This window comes from Neodiprion fabricii, chromosome 4 (genome assembly GCF_021155785.1).
Source record: "Neodiprion fabricii isolate iyNeoFabr1 chromosome 4, iyNeoFabr1.1, whole genome shotgun sequence".
Classification (NCBI taxonomy): Eukaryota; Metazoa; Arthropoda; class Insecta; order Hymenoptera; family Diprionidae; genus Neodiprion; species Neodiprion fabricii.
This window is the reverse complement of record NC_060242.1, coordinates 7,207,244-7,228,226: the sequence shown is the minus strand read 5'-3', so window position 1 is coordinate 7,228,226 and position 20,983 is coordinate 7,207,244.

The window sequence follows — 20,983 nt, the reverse complement described above, 5'->3', positions numbered from 1 at the left end:
GTAAGTAAGCCTGAGGCTATGTAAAGCCGTGACAGTAATGCGGTAGTTTTTTTATCGACACGCAATTTCATGTGATACACGAAACCGTTCCGTTGGGATAACAGTTTTCAGTCAACGGTTGTGATTTGTGGACGTTGCTCGTAGTCGGTTCGCATGCTTCCTAACTTTCGATCAAATCTGGAGGCTGAATTGAATCAAATTTAACGATAAATGCAAGGTACAAGTACGAGCTTATTGCATTTGTTTATTGTATCACATAATTTATTCGACTAAACACTATTTCTATAAGAAAATGCTTCCGAAATATTCTCACTACTTTTTGTCTATATGATTTTTAGAATCGATATCTGATACTCCGTTTTCGGAATGTTTTTGGGCAGTTGTTTTTGTTTTCATTTACTCTACGCTTCCTCTTGTTCGACCGTTTTGTATATGTGTGTCTCTTTTTTTCCTCATGCGTTTGCCGAACAAGTGAATTTAATAGAAGAATGCATTTGTTTCGGCGTTTGACTATATTCACGTAAAGCGATTTCAAATAACACCGAAGCAACCCAAACAATCGACAGGCGCAAAAATACTACGACGTTTATGTTCAAATAATAAAAAACGGATTTTGATTCCAGGATCAGGAGACAAGCTGCGGATGAGGGTTTATTGCGGATATACTTGTGTTGTGATAGGCTTGCACAGATCATCGCGATGCAGAATGGGTGAGTCGCATGAATTTCAACCTGTTATCGTTTTTCTGTTTTTCGTCTGTTGATTTTTTCTATTGGCCACGTGACAAAGCGATGGCTAAATAAGGGAACGTGATTTCATTATGTAGTAGTATTTTACATGTCATATTTATTGAGCAGCTGAATATTATTTACAATATTTAACACACGCAAATAAAACCTAACGAGGCAGGTAAGATTGCCTGTGCGTAATAATGGTGTTTGTAAACTAAAAATTAAGATTAAGGTAACAGGTAAAAAGAATAGAATAAGAAGCTACAAAGATAGTATTAAAACTCACATTATTGAGCTTTGCTCGCGTCTTTAAAATTGCATTGATGTACGCCATTTATACTAAATGGCTATAAATAACTTCAACCAAGTTATGAAACTGCTTTTGAAGTTAGCAGTTTTGTAGATCGTGGATAGCATCAAACCTTTGTTCCTCGTTGTTATAGTGGAGGATTCGAAATTTTGATAATGATAATCATGTTGATTGCGTAAAGCCTCGACATCAAACGAACACTTGAGTCTTTGCAGCGTTTTATTCGTATTAGATATCATTACAATTTTTATAACTCGTTTTTGGAGGGACGCTAATTTATTAATTACATTATTGTAGTAAGATATAGTGAGCAAACATTTCAGAAATGATGTTGACCTTTTTTTAGGGAATTTTTTCCACTTCGTTATCCCATACATTTGAAGAACAGTGTATTTACAGCTCTCTGCAGTGTAGGCCATTTTATAAAGCTTAATTCTACAAAGTAGAATGTCATTGAATAAATCAACATTAGATATACAACACACATTTTATGAAGCAAACACAAGATTACCTACATATTGATGTTCCAGCTTTCGTAACTTCGTATAAATAATTTCTCCCACAATCACGATTCGTTCAATTTCAAAGCTCTCATGCATCTCGCAATACAATCATCTCTTCAATCAAAGTTACAAGGTTCTTGAGTAGACTTGAAACAAAAACAGTTTTTACTCCGTCTAGCTGTGCTCCAGTGTGCAAGTTTTTTTCGGAAACTGATGCGTTACGTAAAACTTGCCAATTCGAATTCCCAAACAGGTACCAGCTCTCGAGTTCAGCGTCGTATGTAGAATATTTTTCAGAATCCAATCAAGTCCAAAGAATTTTTCGTTCGGTTTTACCAGGCGCTGAAAGCGTGCTGCTTCAGCAATCCATGCGTTAATCGCCTTTATCTGACCCTCACCAGAAATTAGGTATATATGCTAAAACTTCTAGTTGGTCGATACACGCGATTTTAATCCAAGGAAAACCGATTCTCGAATGAAATTCAACCAATGGCATATAATCGTTTACGTAATGCTAAAATCACAAGAACCATCTACTTCTCCATTGACTATGATTTATTCTAATCCATCCTGCAATGACAGGCACTTTATTCTTCTTCAGAATGGTTGTACATCCGCAACGAAGTAATAACTTAACAAAAATCGTTGAATGAAGGAAAATTTTCATTTCGGTTCGATTATATTCACTCAAGTAAATTTATTCAATGTTTCTGTTCCAATTACACACAATTTCTCTACCTTCCGAGATGAAGTCTTCACCTTGAACACGTCTCAATTTGTATTACCGTTACAACGACCCCACATCCCGTTGAAGTATGAACAATTTACTAGAGTGTTGGATCAGTGCCTATGTTGCAGATGGAACGAAATGCACAATAAACCTCTTTTCAAGCACATCTGTTTATTTATTTTATTTCTGTTACCATTCGCATTGCTTTTTACATACCTCTGTGGTTTTTCTTCTGAGCACTTTGCTAGATGAAAGTCGACAATTACACGAATATCCTGAAAATTGAAAGTCTCTTGTAATCTTGAAACGTTGTTTTGATATTGTCATCTTCCTATAATGCTCGTAAGTAGCATGGTGAAAACTCTTTGTCCCATAGCTAATACCGCACTTCATTACATATTCGTTCGAATGTGAAGGTTCTTTGGTTGTGACAGTCGTCAAATTCATTTGACGTAGGTCAACGAGGCTTTTATAGTTCCTTAAAGTCCAACTCATTTATAATTTGCAGATCAACTTTCGAATCTATGTTTAAATTCAATTGATCGACGACTATGCTATTTTAGTATTATCAATAAGAGATTGAATGGTGGGATTAAATTCAAAGTGGAACTCCAGTGGAGACCAAGCTTCGTTAAGATTTCTAGCTGAAAATAGATCGCTGAAGTTTTCTAATTTTCATTAAAATTTCTGCCATTTGTCATTTCAAATCAAAGAGTCGCTATATGAAATGAGATAGGAATATTTAATGGCATTCTGAAAAAAAGAACATCCGACTCGTAATTCTCAAATACTCTAGCGTGTTACAATCTAACGGACCAAAAGCTAGGAGAGAAAACTTGACTATAAAACAGGTAAACATACGTTGCTTGAATTTTAACACAGATGAGCCTCCCACGCCTTTGTTGCTTCATCGGTATCTGAATATGGTTGTGTTGACACTGCAAAATATGATCATTTTTTAGAGAGGTAGTTAGAATAACGTGCATATGGATTAATTGCTCCAATAGTCAATCAACAAACCGCTATTTGTACAATTTTCCACATCAGTGGGGTTCAAAGGGTTTAATTCTCTTGCCTAACCGTTTTATCAAATTAGTGAGATTTCATCGAGTGGTTTGCAATGCAAATTGTTCACCATCAATCGTCACTTCATATTATATTAATATTGACTCAATGGGAATTTTCGCATTAACATTCCACGCGGAAAGCGAGAGATTTTCCGGAAACAGGTTACCAAAGCTTGGGTATATGATGCATTGATTTTCCAACTGTTAATTCATATGAAGTTAAAAATTCGAAATTTCACATCCTGATAACCCTGGCAGTCAGAAGATTCGAGCTAATTTATTCAAATCTATTATTCATGTAATATTTTATTCGCCTTACGATAAAATCGCTATTCGTGTGCTGCCTGAAAATTTTTATGTAATCTGTCGTACCTCACTGTAATTCTTATTTGATCTATGATCTTTGGGTGAAATTACCGATAAAATGATTTGGACAAGATAATATGATAGATATTTTATAATGTACGCGCGTAATGCCTGCGAATGTTTGCCTTCTTTTATTTATTCACCTATTAGGGATTGATGAATGATCTCACTGTTGTTGTCGGTTATTGTGTAGCAGAAAGATAATAATTTATCGAATGTTCCTATCACAAAATATCGCGTTGATCTTTAACATTTCTGTGCAATTTGCAATCTGATGATTAACTATAAAATTATGCTACTCATTTGCATCATCGATGATACTCGTATATGAAATGAAAAAGGTTTGATGATCTAGAAAAATTTGATCGTAGAAATTAATTTTAATAACTTCATCGCTATTACTTCATGGCGCATCGCGGAAATAACCTGGTAGATCTCTCGAAACATCTCGTATACAATCCAATGAAACAGGAAGAAAAATACTCAGTTCAAGAAACTTTGTGATTCATTGGGCATATCATTCGATAAAAGTCACGAAATTTCACTGTTGTAGGAATTGAATGTTTTGATATTCACATGTCACTTGTTTAAAATTATTCTCAGTCATATTTTCCAATGCAGTTTTGAGAATTGAACAGGTTTTTCATATTCAACAAAATAATTGGAAAATTTATAGTGCAGAGATTCATAATTATTATTTAATTTATTAATAAAAAAAAACAATGTATCCGCTATACGTGAAAAAATTCCGTTAGTACCACTTTTATTTACAAAATTGCAATTTGTTTGAATGAATATTGCACAATTGAAGAGACAATATTTCACAGTATGATTTTTCTCCTCATGTGGATTGGGATCAGTTGAATATTTTCTATTTAATATATTCTTCATTGTTATTTTTATTAGAAATTGAGTCCATCGATCAATACATGCGATCGGGATGAACAGAGGAGAACGATTATTTCCAAACTCATATTATCATATAAATCATGAAATTTGATCTACTCCCAACTGCCGCAGGTAATAAAATGATAAATAATGATGTATACAAAATCCGTGTAATAAATTCAGAAATACTGGCTGGTGAGTCGCCACAGTCGATTTGTAATCCTCTGTCTAGAATACAGACTGTCCGGATTAATGATTGGCTGCGACATCAACAGTCGGCTCGGTGCTTCGTTACTAATTACGCCACGAGACTGAGTAGACTGAATTTAAATGGAGAGATTAGTTTATGTATAAGCATGCTCAAATTAGATTCACTGTTATTAACCTGTAATCTAGGTGATTATAAGATAAGTTTCTACGTCAAATACCTCATCGAAATTTCTATAAATAGAAAACGTCTCGTGCTGTGAGAAAGCACAATTTACGCAACCAGAATTAACGATACACAGCAACAGTTTGCGTTCGTTCAGTCTTAAAAAGTTCATCAAGCTTGCTGGTATGATTTTTTTATTTTTTTGTAAAACATGGCTTTAAAGTTGCCACAAATCCTGAAAAATCGCTTTTGAATTTTCCCGCGTGATATTTAATTTGAGGATCATTTTATGATGGATTTATATCGTGTGTGGCCTGCGGAACAGAGTATCACAATAAGGTAAATCAGCCTGTTTTTATGCGACTGTTTTTACAACTCCAGCAACAGTTGCCTATGCACAGGCGGATTTTTACCGCTGTAACTGTAATTGCCTATTCGTGGGCGGATTAAGCCTCTCTCAGACTGTGCATGATTAACCGAATCAGCCCCATAATTTGGAGCCGTTTTTAAGTCAGTTAAGAAGACACTATATTTTCAGTCCGGTGGCATAATATTGATCATATTCTTTGTTACAAAAATAAAGCAAAAGAAATATAACACAACGCAGAGTCCTTCAGCGAATTGTTAAATTTATAATGTAACGAGCTCTAGTTTCATTGAAAACTGTTGCGAATATATCAGGTTCGTCTTGGTTCACCATTTTTGCGATCTCTTCATTCGCCAAAATGCCATGATTATCTCGAATTCACTTGACTTTATGGAACTGGTTCACGCATTGATAGTTTACGGCATTTAAAAAGTTTTTGATTGCGATGAAACTAATAATTGGAGGATAAACTATCGATGTCACTTTAATGGCAATTCTTCCGCGACTTTTACGACATCGGTGTATGGTTCCGCGGGATTGAGCTAAGCGACTTCGAGCTGGTCGGCAGTTGCAGATATCACAGATGACGCTACCAGTCGCAATAAAAAGCCATCTGCATTCACGTTGGATATTTTACCACGTGTTACACAATTTCATATTTGAAGTGAAGCTGCGTTGCGCTTATAAAACGCTACTATTCAAATTTGAGGGGAACAAATTCAATTCAAACTCTCGTGCGTTCAGAATCGATCGAAAAAACAAAAGCCGAGTTCTTCGGAGGATACAATTGTACGGTAATAGACCGTTTAAAGAATGTTTTCAAAGTATTGAATCCATCAATACATGATGTTTCTACAGCAATTATACTTACTCTCTAACGTTCGGATCCAGAAATTATAATTCAAATGTCAGGTCGGAAACTCGTGTAGGTACCTGCGGGGCACAGATATTGATTTACTTCGATAATTATGGCAAACAAGAAAAGGCCCCACAACCACCAGGGAGTATCGTGGTAACCCTCTGTATTTCTATTCTCGCGAGAATAACTCCCCTTCCGATTCCAGCCCGGGGCTTCTTTACGGCTGGGGATGAAAACAAATGTGCCAATATCGGACGTAGGAAAATAAAAGGCATTCTATATTCCCTCGGTGTACTGTATATATGTATACGCACACAAGAAAGATATACCCTGCATGCATACATACCTACATAGGTATACTACAGTATACGAAAAGAGACCACTAAAAACTTCCCAGTTACCGCGGCGTAATATCGTTTCACTTCTTCTTTCATAGGTATATTCAGTTATCGATACAGCACGTGCAGTGTTATTTATACCGAGAGTTTCTCTTGAAAGGACCTGCTCGACAATTGAAACTCGTCTAGTTTATACGCCTAGTTAACTTTGTACAAATGTTACCAACATGACAGGCAGAGTGACCGATGCGCAGTGGATCGCGTTGGCGCCGCAACTCGCGGATTTTAAGGGTGCGTTCTGAAATTAGCTCCCAGTGACGTCAACAATATTTTAACTCTCTTGCACCATAGAATTCGGGAGCAGTTCAGCCTCGGTCTTAGGGAATTTTTAACGCTGCTAGCTAGTGTCGAAAATAGATTTACACAGATTGACTGCGCGGTCTTACGCAACCGCTGAAGCACAAACCGAAAGACAGAGATAGTCCTGGAGCCGGTCATCTCTGTTGCACGATCGAAAGAATGGGGAAAGCAATAAGGCAAGCGGGGAGTTATACTTGTATAAGTCTGTCTTTCCCCCACCAAGTAGTGGGTTGGAGCAAAAGGGCCAACTCCAGCTTTCTCTCTCTCTTATTACGGCTTCAGCTCGGTGCACAAACCGTACAGTCCACTTCTATAAGTCTATGGTTTCGGAAGGCACTCTTATTACGCGAGAGGTTATGGTTCGCTGTCACGTGTTGACCGGTCGATTCTAGGGAATTTGTTTTTGTCTGCCTAAAGTCTGCTTCAGGCTGGAAGATTGGATGTTAGCTAATCGAAATTAAGAAAGTTGAATCGCGCGCGTTACGTGCAGGTCTTTTCAAGAGAACCTCTCTGTATACCTACCTACGTGAACCAATTTAATTTAAACGCGCAGCAGCAATCTTGCTGAAACCATTATGCAACACCGCCTGCGGCTAATTTTCGCTGAATGTTTAACCGATGAATATAATTGAACGAAGATCTGATTCGCGTTCGATCACCTCGCCAGGGGGTAATTTTATACGAAGGGTACCCAGGACGGAATAAGAGATTGTTGAACCTTTGTCAAGCTGAAGGTGGGTCGGGATTCGGATCCGCCGGTTCTCAAATTGTGTATAATTTAAAATTAGAGAGCGCCACACGAAGACTAAAGAGCCATTCAAAGGGATGGCGATATATCAAAAAACTTGAACCTTTGCAGCCGCCGCCGCTGCCGTCGCTGTGTTCGAGTCGCGGGTGTGGCAGTCGTAACGCGACCCAGGGGATACCATTTTGTAAACTTGAATATAAATTTATACCTCGACTGATAAATCACGAAAGTTTTCCCATTCGGTATACCACGCATTTCACCTGCTGACGCCGACGCTTGCAATAAAAAATCTGTTTCACCCAGACCTGCGCATATACTTTGTTGCTAGGTGTATGAGATGTATGGATCGGATGTCTGCAATTTTGTACGTACTCGTGTATTACTTGCAGGTTTAAGTAAGTCATTTTCAGTCGCGATCGTGTTAGATAAGCATTCATACCACGGACTTTTTTTAATCAATCGGTTTAAAAAATATCTGAATTCAAGTTAAATGAGGTTTTCAATTACTTTTTGAATCCCATTATAACTTCAGGTTTTTTGTCGTCTCTGAGTCGGTTGATCAGCCTATAATATGTGCTCGGTCAGTGGGAATTTTTTCGAGCACATGCGATTCATTGATTGAAGAAATTTTTAATGATTCGGTTATAAAAGGATTGCAGCTTTTCAACAAGCTCTTCAATGTAGGTTCATCATTATGGGAATGCACGCTATGTAATACCATCTGGTAGTTGGAACGTTCGCTTCGTATTTTGATATTTTTATGTGAAATACGCATTGAATTGGACGAGTTATTGTGGAATGTGGTGCTACAATACAAATGCCACAATTTGCTTGGCACAAAATTATATTTATTAGTGTTGATTTACTTATAATACGTATATCAGTGCAGTGTAAATTTGATTTGAAAACTTTTAAGCGGAATCCAAAACACTTGAAGTGAATTCAAATAAACACACCCACAGCTAATTGATTTCAAGTATACAGCTAATTCCACGATGAAAACGGGAACCCTTAATTATAAGTTGAGAATCCAGACTCCTTAGGTGGTTCTTTAACGTAGTACTTTACCACTTCTTTTCAATTTCGGGCGTCGCAATTATAAGAGAGAAATAATTGTGTACCCATGGGGTGTAACAACGAAGAAACATACAATAAGTTGAATTCAAACTAGATTCGTTCTTGCTAAAATTTTGCCGAGGGATGTGACGCTCTTCTCTCATCAGATCTAATTCTGCAGATTGATTATCCCTGAGTGCGAGAGAAACCGTCTCCTCGTCTCACCAGTTCCCACAACTCTTCCTATAACACCAGCTAGATTCGCGCACCGGGTGTAACAGAAACCGCTTCATTTGATTAATACCCATCTTGAGGTAACTCTGGACCAACTTTCCGGCACCCATCGCCTTCTCCATTCCGCCTTGCGCCTCGTCTTCTCACGTTTCTCTTCGTCCTTAGCGTCTCCACTCTTTCTGCATCTCCATCCATCCGCCGGCCGTCACCCTTCCGATGGTAAATCTCCTTCTCCCCCAACTGCGGCAGCTCTTCCTGCACCGCTAACCATACTTCGGCGTCATCTGTCATGGTGTTTAATTAAGATTTGATGAGTTTCTTCGCACCACGTGTCGCTGCAGTTACCTCGACGTTTCCTCGACGCATTTGCGATACCGCGTTATACAGGATGTTTCTAAGTAAGCGGCGCTCGATGTTGGGTTGCCTACGTCTTAGGGACACAAATATCGTTCAGACAGTCCTACCGAGTTATCGGTAGGTGACTTGGCAAGGAGCGCGTTCAAAGTCTTAGCGAGTGAGCCGCAACTGCACGCGTTGCCAAGTTGTGTGGAAATGGCCAAGCGATTCTTTCGTTGTTTATAACCTGTGCTGAAGCGTTCGGTGATCTAATTCCGAAGTCACGTTCAAATGATTATATTACTTGACTTGACTGAAGTGATTATGACTCGGTAAGTCTGTTTTACCGATATTTGTTACCCTCAGTGGTAGGCAATTCAACATACTACGGAGTTTGACGGGGAACACCTTGTATGCTTATCCTGCCGATGGCTTAAGCCCGGGATACTGATTGAAGATACTGACTACTCCACTATGTTAAACTCGCAGCTCTACCTTTGAAAGCTTAGAGTTTCAGAACTCACAGCTACACTGCGGATTACATTATACCGAGTTGTTATGATCTCTGCTTGTATTGTATAACCAAATATTGTGTGTACCGTAGGATGTGCGGTCTATCATACGAGCTGGTAAGTGGAAAGTAGCTGTTTCGAGTTTCAGGAGACTATATAAGTATCGCAGCGTCATATGTATGTTCCGGTTTAAATGTAAAGCTTCAACTGAACCCGGTGAACGGTACGCTGCATATGTGTATGCACAATACAGATAGTATGTATACTTTGGTGCGAATTAAGCTCGTATATATTCAAAGTTTCTGCTAAATTCAAACCCGACTGTAATTCATGATCCATATACCGCACATATATTGTGTTTTATGAATTGCTATGTAAGCAGATACATATTCGTCTGCAACACTCCACCGAATGTACTGTTAATTATTCCCGCAGATGCACGCATGAGGATTATCCCTGGTGTCCAATACGGTTTCCGATTATGTTTGGTGTCCAATAACGCTGGTGTCCAAACGAGCCTCTGTCATCCCTGCATGGTTTCATTTCGATGATGTTTTTCCTTAAACTCATGTTAGCCTCTATAGTCTCTTGTGGTTGATTTGAAGATTACGTTATACGGTCAACTATAAAGTGACGTGCAATTCAGTGATGTCATACTACACAATTTTTTGTGGTTTCGAGTAGAGTCGCAGTTATCCGAGGACACGTCAAGCCACGTGAAAACTATTCAAGCAACGCACGGTTGTCTGAATTGTTTTAGAGTCTTTGGGATCCATAAATTCTGCAGTCCCGAAGTCTGGTGCGAGTCTCATCGACGAATGGTCAACCTCAGCTTGAAAATCGACTTAAATTCTTGTCGAATTGACGTAGGAACCATACATATACATGCCTGTCCACATGATTCCAGCAAAAACCCTTACCAGACACAAACGCAGATGGAGCCACAAAAAAAATCGGGCCAACCCTTGGGTATGAAAAACAAGGTTCAAGTAACTGAAATCGGACCGTCCACTGACCGGACCTCTGCAGACGACTGGAGCTCTGCCAAGAGCAGCAACGGCTGGAGATATTGAATGCTGGCTTTCGAGGGTTAATTGTATTGTTACTAATCGTCTGAAGACTGAAACGGAGGATAAATGACGGCGATAAATTTCTGGCTCCCTCTATACAGTCACCACTCTTTGTTCCTTGTAATATATATCGTAACTTGCGACACGTAGGATTGGTATGGGTATACATGCATGGGATTACATATATATTTATACATATATATATATATATATATATATATATATATATATATATATATATATATATATATATATATATATATGTACCCGTATAATAATATATATTCGGAGGGGTGGAGAAAAAGTGAAGGATGAACGAGCGCCTACCCACCAACCCTTGATCGTGGGCGACCCCTGGCAGGCGAGTTCAACTAACCCGAAAATCACTAGTACGTTTTTGTTCTTCTTCACCGCGTGCGTTCGGGCTACATTAATCTTCAGACTTCCGGCTACGTCTTCAACCTCGACTTTTACTTCTAGTTCCGTTGCCGCTGGCCACCCGATTCGAATTCCAAACGTCAGCCCTCGCTTTCGCTTCCCTAACTCTTAACCCAACCTTTTTTTATATCAGGTTTTGATGCTTTAGTCTTGCAGACCGATTTTATATGAACTTTTGGAAACAATTTGACCGAATAGTTAATTTTATCGTGTTAAAATAAGTTTAAAGTACGCGTGTACAGGCGTGTCAAAATTTTATGCAACCCAAAAAAACAAAAGTAGATATTGCTTTGAAGAAGTATATTTTTAAACTTTTATTCTACATCTTTGAACGTCGTTCTTCGTGTGGACGAAGTGAGCCTCTGTATCAATTTTTTTCATAATATCACTCTAGTACTAAACTCCTTTTTCGGTTGCCGTTTCAGTTCTTTCACTCATCCACTTCGAACAGCAATCTGAATTAACGTATCACCATCGCTGTTGCGTGTTTTTACATGAGCGACTTTCTCTTTCACTAATCATTTTAGTACACCTACCTAATTTTCCCTTCGAGACTACCACGTTTTGTAACATCCATCCTTTGTGCTTCAGCCACTTCGACATTTATATATTCCCCGTCAGAGCGGTTAGCTACTGTAATGTTATTTCCAACATCCCCTTGAATACTTCCATTCGATACCTCATTCTTCTAATACTTCCAACTTGTCGATCGATGCAGCAATGTATTGTAACCCTCATCCATTAGTTTTCTTGGGGTTAATATCTATGCCTTGTTCCTTCAACAGCCGCTTGGGAACTGCCATTTCTACAGTTCCAGTCGCTACGTACGCTGTAATGTGATTCCATTATCATCATGTCCGTTCATGTCGGAGACTTGCTCTTGCACTGGCCATTTAAGAACATTCCATTACTCTGCACTAGCAGGCACGTTCTGCGATATTTTTTTTCTGGTATCTTGCACATTAATATCGGCACTTTGGACTTCTGCCAACCATTTTGTCATCTTTTCTATCACTTCCATCTTACCGGCCGTAGCTGCCACGTGTGTCTTTCATAATGTCTTTCACAGAGTATGCGGTAGCGTTGACACCTTAACCGTGCTTCGTTGTTCAGCCACCGCAGGACCTACAATTTCTCATTGTCAGCTTCCGCAACTACATTCTGTAATGCATATCCCCCATTACACCAAGCGTCGACATCAGCATCTTGCTCATTCACGAGTCATTCCAGTACTTCTAACTATCTGGCCATAGCAGCAATATCTCAAACGTCAATATCAGCATCTTGGCTTTAAACCAACCATGTCAAGACTTTTATTTCTGATACCCTGGAAACCGCGTGCTGCAACGTTTTACCCCAATTGTACTAAGCTCCAGCATTTGCGCGACTCTTCCAGTAGCCATTCCAAAATGTCTATTTGCTCCGTATCAACAGCTACGTGTGGTGGTAATGTCCCCCCCGAATCATTTCGAACGCACCCTACTGTTCCACTAGTCACTACGTCATTTCTATTTCTTTATTTGGCCAGTCAAATGCTGTAATGTAAATACATCCATCACTGTCCTTAATGTTGATATTGATAGCTTGCTTTTCGACGAACCACTTCAGAACTTCTATTCTCCATTTGTAAATGTCCGTGCGCTGCAATGTCGCTCCGTCATTTATCTCGGCGTTGGTATCGACGTCTCGCTCTTTCAGTATTTCCATTTTCTCTTCTGCAGCGGCTTTATGCTGCAATGTTTCTCCGTTGTTGGTTCGTTGTGCTCTTCCAGCAACCACTTTAGTATTTTTATTTCTCCGACAGCAGCAGTAGCGATATGTTGTGCTGTCTTTTCGTCGTTATTTCGAACATCATCATTCACACTTTGCTCAACCCGGAAGCTATCGTACGATAAAGTCCCTTAAGGGATGAAAAGGTCGTTTGTAGCCAGCAATTCTGATATTTATTTTTGGACAAAATTAAAGTAACTAAAAGAGGCTATCAGAGGTTTAAAAAAATGTTTGAATATTTTTTTTTTAGTACGTTCTGCACTTCTAAAAGCGAATATGGCTTGCATTGGAAAACGTTCCATACGATCTCTAGCTTAGGAGTTACAGCTAGGATTTATAAAGAAACTAAGTTCTAATTAAACCAACAGCTTGATAAATTCCTGTAGTTATAAAGAGATATTGATGTGCCAAAGAATGTGACAGAAATCAGAATAGAAATGAAGAAAAGTAATTCGAATCAATCTCTGAGTGTAATTGAGTGTAGCCGTTGTAGAAATGATACAATTATACTGTAACGTAAAACTGATACGAAAGTTCTGCAAGCTAACGGCCCAATTCTTTATACATTTAATTCCCTGAGAAATTTCTACCATCAAAGTTTTAAAAGCGCCATCGAAATTTCTGAACTCTCATATTATCAAATTCCCGTAGTAATTCTGTACGGACATTTCAGTGGTCTTTTATATTCGTCTGAATTCTTGAAAATATCGGCAGTTATATTCGAGGACTGTATAAATAACTGTAACCAGGTTTTCGTCTCGTTCAGAATATTAAATAACTATATCACAACCGCTGAACGTTATTTAGAAAAAAAAAATTCTTCATCAATTTTCGGATAATAACGACGTGTCATCAGACCGGAAGTCAGGGTCTCGTTCGAGGTCGGCCGCAGAGGCGGAACGGCTGAGGTTATCCTGAGGGATAAATATAGGGGGGAATCCGTTGAAATGTGGCCGGGAGTCGCGAGGCGCGTCGTCTCCGTCTATCTCGTTAGAAGTTTACGAGAGTATAGCTGCAGCCAGGGCAGGAATGAAATTGGAAAGGCAAAACTTACGATAATCCGCAGCAGACATTTCGAATCTAGTTTATACTCGACGTTTCTCATGGGAATCTGTCGACGCTGTAACCGCGTTCCTCTTCCCACTGACGATGAGTTCTGCGTCTGCTCGTCGGCTCTTTTGACCTTTCAAATATACTCGATTGAGGAGAACCAAGTTTAAAGGCTGACGTGAACAAGATCAAGCTTTGATTCGACTCTTGGTAATGCTGCGCGGTGCCTCAAAGCGAGTAATTGCAGGTACTTGATTATTCTAGGTTAAGATTATTCGGAAGTCAAATTTCAACGTTTCTCGTATTTGAATACGTTTAGTTACGAAATATGGCGCTAACTGACTCCCAAGCGTCGTCGGTATAATTTTACCGAACGATAAACAGAAAGTTATACTCAAGAATTTTACGCGCGGTTTAATGATAGTCAAAACTATACAAAAGGAATTTGTTGATCGGAGTTACGGTTAATTTATATACCCAAGAAACTTTTAATTTACTGTGGTTTTCACGTTTTTGTTGTGCAACGTCTCTTTCAGATCAAAAATCGTCTGCGCAATCCTTTTCATAAAGTATCGAAAAAGTAATCAAAATTTCAAGCTGGTTCTTAAATTACATCGAAATATGCAACATCAAATTGAAGACAATTCGGAAAGCACGCCTTCGACGATATTGGAAGAAAAAAAGGTTCCTAACTCTGTGAAATTGTTAAAAAATGATTTTTGTCTGCAGTTTTTATCCGCGGATTTATTGCCGTCTTAGACGTACATCGCCGATAAAGTTGGACGAGGGGATGAGGAAAGTTATCTGAGCTTGAACGATTAGTTTCAACCTCTGAGGCATCTCACTGACGGTTCGGATTATCCGAGAGAGTTACCAAGCTCGATTGGCGGCTTCGGGATGAAGACATCCCCTTTATCTGCCGGAAAGATTAATGCCGGTGGGCAAGTATCGGACATGTCAAGTGAAGCAGCTTTGCAGGGAATGGAAGAACAGCGCAGGTTCGCTCGAATAAGCTTTTTGAGCTTCTGCACAACGCGAGTATATCTTACGCGTTTCTCCACGCCTGTTTTCCGTACACAAAGTACCCGTTTCTACGACTGTCGAGTGAGTCTGCGAATGCGCATGCGCGGAGTATGGAAAAGTCTACTTTCAGGCCCTAGGGGTTGAAAGTCGTCTTTTCTGCACTGCGCGCATGCGCGGTCGCAAATAAATCTGACGTTACGCGACCCTAACCTCAATTTCTGGCTTCGTGAAAAAATGCCTGCTAACATACTCTTGTTGCATAAAGAATCGTGTGCAACAAAGAGGCAACGTTCCTTTTCCCTCGCGTATTTGCAATATTGGTCTTCGACTTCACCTACGACTCGTATTGCAAATTTAACGCTCCAACCGAAAAGACCGAGTTTTCCACCTTGTTACACAATATACCATTCGATCCGAACCCCGGGGAAATTAGTAGGCACTGGTTTTTTTTTTTTTTTTTTTTTTTTTTTTAGAATTTTCACAAATCTCAGCTACAAGTTTTCTCGCCTTCGTTATAACCTCCGTTGAGCTCGCGTCAGAAATGAAATGGGAAAACTCTTTCTCTCCTGACACTGCGACAGAGTCCCTACAGGTAGGATTTCGTCGTGATTGAAAGAAGAAGGCGAAAAGAAAGAACAGAAAATACCCTCGAACTGCGACGCGTCTCGACTGTTTTCTTATTTATTTATATATACATATATATATATGTATGGATACATCCGCAGGGAATAGGTTGGGGATTCCGGCGTTTTTTCTTCTCTCTGCTCCTTCAACGCACGTCCGGAAATTCAAATCAATTAAAAAAACCTGACTGGATACATTTTCAGGTTCTGATTTTACGTTGCGTTTCCTCTGCTCTTATCGTTTTTTACCCACTCAACACACGTGAGTGTGGTTTTAGATGCTCCGGTGGGAAACTGATTACCGCAACGGCTAAAACTCTCGAGACTCTTCATGGATTATCGTGGCATATTAACGCGACTCTCTTCGATCTTATCGCTTCGATTTCTACAGATACGTATTTCGAATAGGCGACTAATATTTTATCTATCGTTGTTAATTCTGAGGATGAATGATCGAATTTTGAACCGTTAAAGTTGTTGGCTATACTTTTTGACTGTTCAAATTAATGAGATACCACAAGAATTTCAACTATTCAGAATTTTAATATGCAGTTCAAATATCGAGCGTATTGCCACATTTTGTGAACGAGACAGAAGCGCATTTAAATACGTAACAACGGGTAAAAAGCAACGCTGAGAAGCATCAGGAGTAAAAGTTAGAGAAGTAAAGAGACGCCGCTTTTAAGTTTTTTTTTTAACGTTCGAATTTTTCGTTTTACATCTTTCAAATATGTCGACTTAGTTACCCTTGTATATATAATTTTTAAATCTTGGAAATGCGAAATTTCTGTGTAATTCGAAAAACGAACCTGCGAGAAGGCGTAAAGTTTATCAAGTTCGTAATCCCTGCTGCAGCTGCGGAAATCTGATGCGAAAACTAAACGCATTTCGAATTCCATTCGCGTATCGCACCGTACGGAATTCATATATACATATGTCGCGGGAAAAATGAACGTCTTCTTACCTTGTCGTAAAAACGTATGTACAATAACTTGGAGGAAAAGAAGGAAAGAGCAAGAGAAATGATTCAGAGTAAAAGGGATGTATCTGCGCGTCTGTTTCTTGGGATGAAATTGTATGACGTATATTACGTACTGTATAAGAATGCTGCAGATTACACAGGTCAACATAGAAGAAGTTTCTGTTTCAGAGCTTCTATTGAGATAGATAAATTTCGATTCTATACGTTGAATAGTAGCCAAAACGTTTATTTACTACTCATAAGGTTTGTGTTTGTCATTTTTACGTTGATAAATAAGTCTTGAATTATTTGAGTGATAGCTAATATGGGTGACTATTCGGAAGAGAAAGGAAAACGTTTTTTCCAAGATGTGACGGACTTTATCTTTATTAACTTTATCGGGGGCACTATAATGAGAGCATGACGGGAGATTACGTTTCGGGTTTGATACGAGAAAGTCCACACGAAAATAGATAAAGTAAAATTTTGTTTAACAATTCTTTTACATTTGTAGTTTATTATTATTTATCATTTTCGAATAAGAGTGATTCAAATGCAAAACCGAAGTTTGTTTAATTTTTGTTTACAATTAATGTTTGAGAAAATAGGCAATTTTTATCAAAATCCGAAATATAGTTCTGGTTCCTATGAAAACAAATTTTGTCTGATAAAACTATTTTTTTTATTTATTAGTTACATAGAAGACATGAAAATTTGACATTTAGAACTCAGATTCAAAATTCGTGTTGACCGGTGTTATAACACGTTCTTTACTGTGTTTCCGTATTTGTTCTAATGTATAACTTGAAATTCGTGAGGATTTGTGAAAATTTTCACTGAAAAAACTGTAATTTCGGCAATCCGAAATGGGAATTTGTCTGAAAGGCGGATATAATTTAGTCAGGTTTCAGTGAAGTTATAAGAAAAAGACAGTTCTATTTTTCATTCAAGGTGTAAGAATGAATACATACAGTTTTATCATTTCTGTCAAGAGTTTTGTCTTACCGGTCTCAAACCAATTGAGAAAAAAAAAAAACAATAATAATAATATCGAATGACCGACGAATGGAGAAAAAATTTAATTTGGTTCGTCGTAAAAAAATTGAGGCGTTTCGAAAAAGAAAATTTTCATTAGTGTAGGTTTCGTTACGTTGACGTTACTAACTTCAACCTGATTGAAATATGGCTGCGGAAAGACTTTCCGGACAATATCGAATCGCCGGCTTAAACACGTCTGAATATTCGGAGACGTCTACGAACGTCCAATTTCAAAATCGCACAATAATCGGCTCTCCGTCGCAACGCCGAGTGCTTCTGCCATGCCAGTCCAAAGGCTCTGCAGTGACAGGCGAGTCGTTCCCTCTTCCTCCTCGTCCCTCTCGTCCCGTCGTCCCGAGGGATCAGTTGTTCCGCCCGGCTCTTCCGAAGGTTCCGGGACATTTTGCAAATGTAATTCCGCCCACGAGTCCATCGATCGTCGTTGACCGCAGAGGAAAACGCAGCCCGATATTATTGACGTTTTCTATTTCGCCACGGCGTGAAAGCTCCCGGAAAGCTCTTCCATCACTTCTGTATTGTGGCGACGATTTCGCTTCTTCGTTAACGCATTCTGACTCTGGCAGTTTCGATTCAAGTTATACGTACAAAGTGTGTATCTCCAAGGCTCAAAATACGCGTTTAAAGTATTCGTGCAGTCGTTTTATACAGCCAAATTTTTAGTTTTGTCTACGTTATTTGCTTTGTTTGTTTGTTTGTTTTTTTTTTTTTTTTTCTACCCAGTGGCAGGAAAAGATATAAATCCAAAGCATGACGATTTTACAGTAAATATCGTTACATATTTGAAGGTTTTTGAATTTACAATTTACAATTGAGTAGGAGGTTTATACGATTAGTTGGATATTCACAACGTGTTTTGTGATTTTCTCATCAATCGCATAGATATTTTTGTGTAGGTATTATGTTGAGAAAAGTCGAAAGTCTACCATTTTCGGTATTCCGTAGAATCGCGATTTCGTTACGAATTCTACGTATTTTTTTTTTTTTTTTTTTCACCAGACGCTATTTTATATAAATTCAACTTACCGTAATGTTCGTGATCTTTTCGCGTAGGTATCAAGACTCTTTGAGCGTACTTTATACGGGTCCTGATTTCAAGCATCCGCGTATCAGCGAGTCAAAGCAAAGCTGGGACGCAACTCTTTGGAATTTGATATAAATGTAATTAGGTACGGCTTAAACGAGAAGTGTACCTACACATGCCGATGTTGGCGAAAAGTTTGAAAATGCGAAGCAAGAAAAAACACTCTGTAGGTAGGATCACCTGATGAATAAAATGGAATGAAAAATTCCCGATGGAATTCAAGTCGTTAAGGGACTCGGTATAGCTACTTAGAAAAAAAAAAAAAAAATCAATATCATCCAAAATCAACTCATGCCTCAATCAAAGTTAATTTTTTTACACCAATGCCCAATTCATCTTTTCGATGTGTCATATCAAAAATAAAAATAAAAATTTCAAACAAGCTGTCAACAAATTGGTGAAAATTTTCTTTAGAAGCGAGGATTATTGATCTTAACTACAGCCATGATTTTTAGTTTTTAAAATTCTACATTCAAATGATGAGAAATGGTTTATCGAAGGATACGTATGAGGCATCGAAAAGATAAGTTGGATCATGGGAATGAAAAAATGGATAGGACAGAAATTTTTTTGCCACAAATTTTTACGATGTAAAATGATCTTTGATTAAGGTCATGTAGTACTCCTACCCTTACCGACCGAGCAAACTCACCGTTTTTCTTTCCATATTAAGTAATAAACAAACGAACGAGAAAGGTTCAAATTTCGATTGCACATCGCTGTTTTGTGGCGTAATTCAGGAAGGTTACTTGTTTCCCGAAAATCGTGAACAAAGTGTGGTTTTTTGACACGTCTTACTATTCCCACATTTCCCGTATTTCGAGGGCCAAAAAGTGTATAGCTGAGATACTTTGCTCAATTCCGAAAAGAATGAGAAGTAAAATGAGGGTGTGTTTGCTCGGTCGGTAAAGGTAGGAGTGCTACGTAACCTTAGAAGACAAGTCGATTGTGGAATGTGTTAAATTTTTTAAAAATAACCTAACCGCTCTTCTGAACTAGCATCAGTTGTGTTTCTCAAGTTGATATAACATATACCCTCGGTTATCGAGTATCTTTGACGTGGCTGAACATTCGCAAGAATTCTCACTACTTGCAGGTTGATATTGCTTCGCAATCGGTCGTAAATTGCACGTCAGATTTGACGACCCTACGAAATGGTGGAAAAGAATTTTCTCTTTGACCCCGAAGTATGCGAGTTATTTCCTTTTACGTATCACCGCACGAGTGCCGGATGCTGGGTGGCGTCGCGACGCCGGAATTCGATAGGTTACACACTTGAACGCCCGCGAAAATTGAGGACCCGGGCTTCCGCGGTTCGCGAGAATCAGTCTCTCGCCTCTCGATCGGCGTCGCGACGCCCTTTTTCGCCGTTCGCCAAAGGCGCCACACGTATTCAATATTCCTGATCCGTCGAGTCGAGGCGTCGTTTTCTTCCGCCAGGAAATGGGAATGGAAAGATTACACAGGATGCAAAATTCCGAATTAACGCCTAAGCGACGATTAAATGACGAACGAATATTGCGATCGCATATGCTCTCCGAAATTTGGAATAAAGTTCGAAAAGCTAAACGAGACGATTAAAATATTCCGTTCTACAGACTTGGTATCCAGAAATCCTTTCTGTATATTCACCGAATCAGCAGGTTCATCTCTATACTGCAACTATTTGTACATAGCGAGTCTTTTCAACTTCTCTAAACTCTTTATTCCTTTACTAGCTTTCGCTCGAGTCACTTATAATTATATCTCTCCATGGTAATCCAAACCCTTCATCCAAATCGACTCCTTCACACTGACCACTGATATAATTCAATTACTCGATCAATGATCATAAACCAATCGTACCATTCAAATCCTATACACTGAGAGAAATTTTTAGTTCCGGTTACCGGTCAGTCCTTAACTATTTGCATTTTTTACCACAATCGAAAAATACAGTTCCAGGTGGAAAATGAAAATTAGTTTTCTAAATTTCTTTTTCTAAATTTCCTGAATTGGGAGTAGTGGCACGTAAGTGCATAATCGACGTATACGAACCCTAAAACAGTTAAAAATTTTAATGAATGGACATTTTTATTCGTCGATAAAGAAAATTGGATTCGCACAGAATGCACTAGTTTATTAATGAGG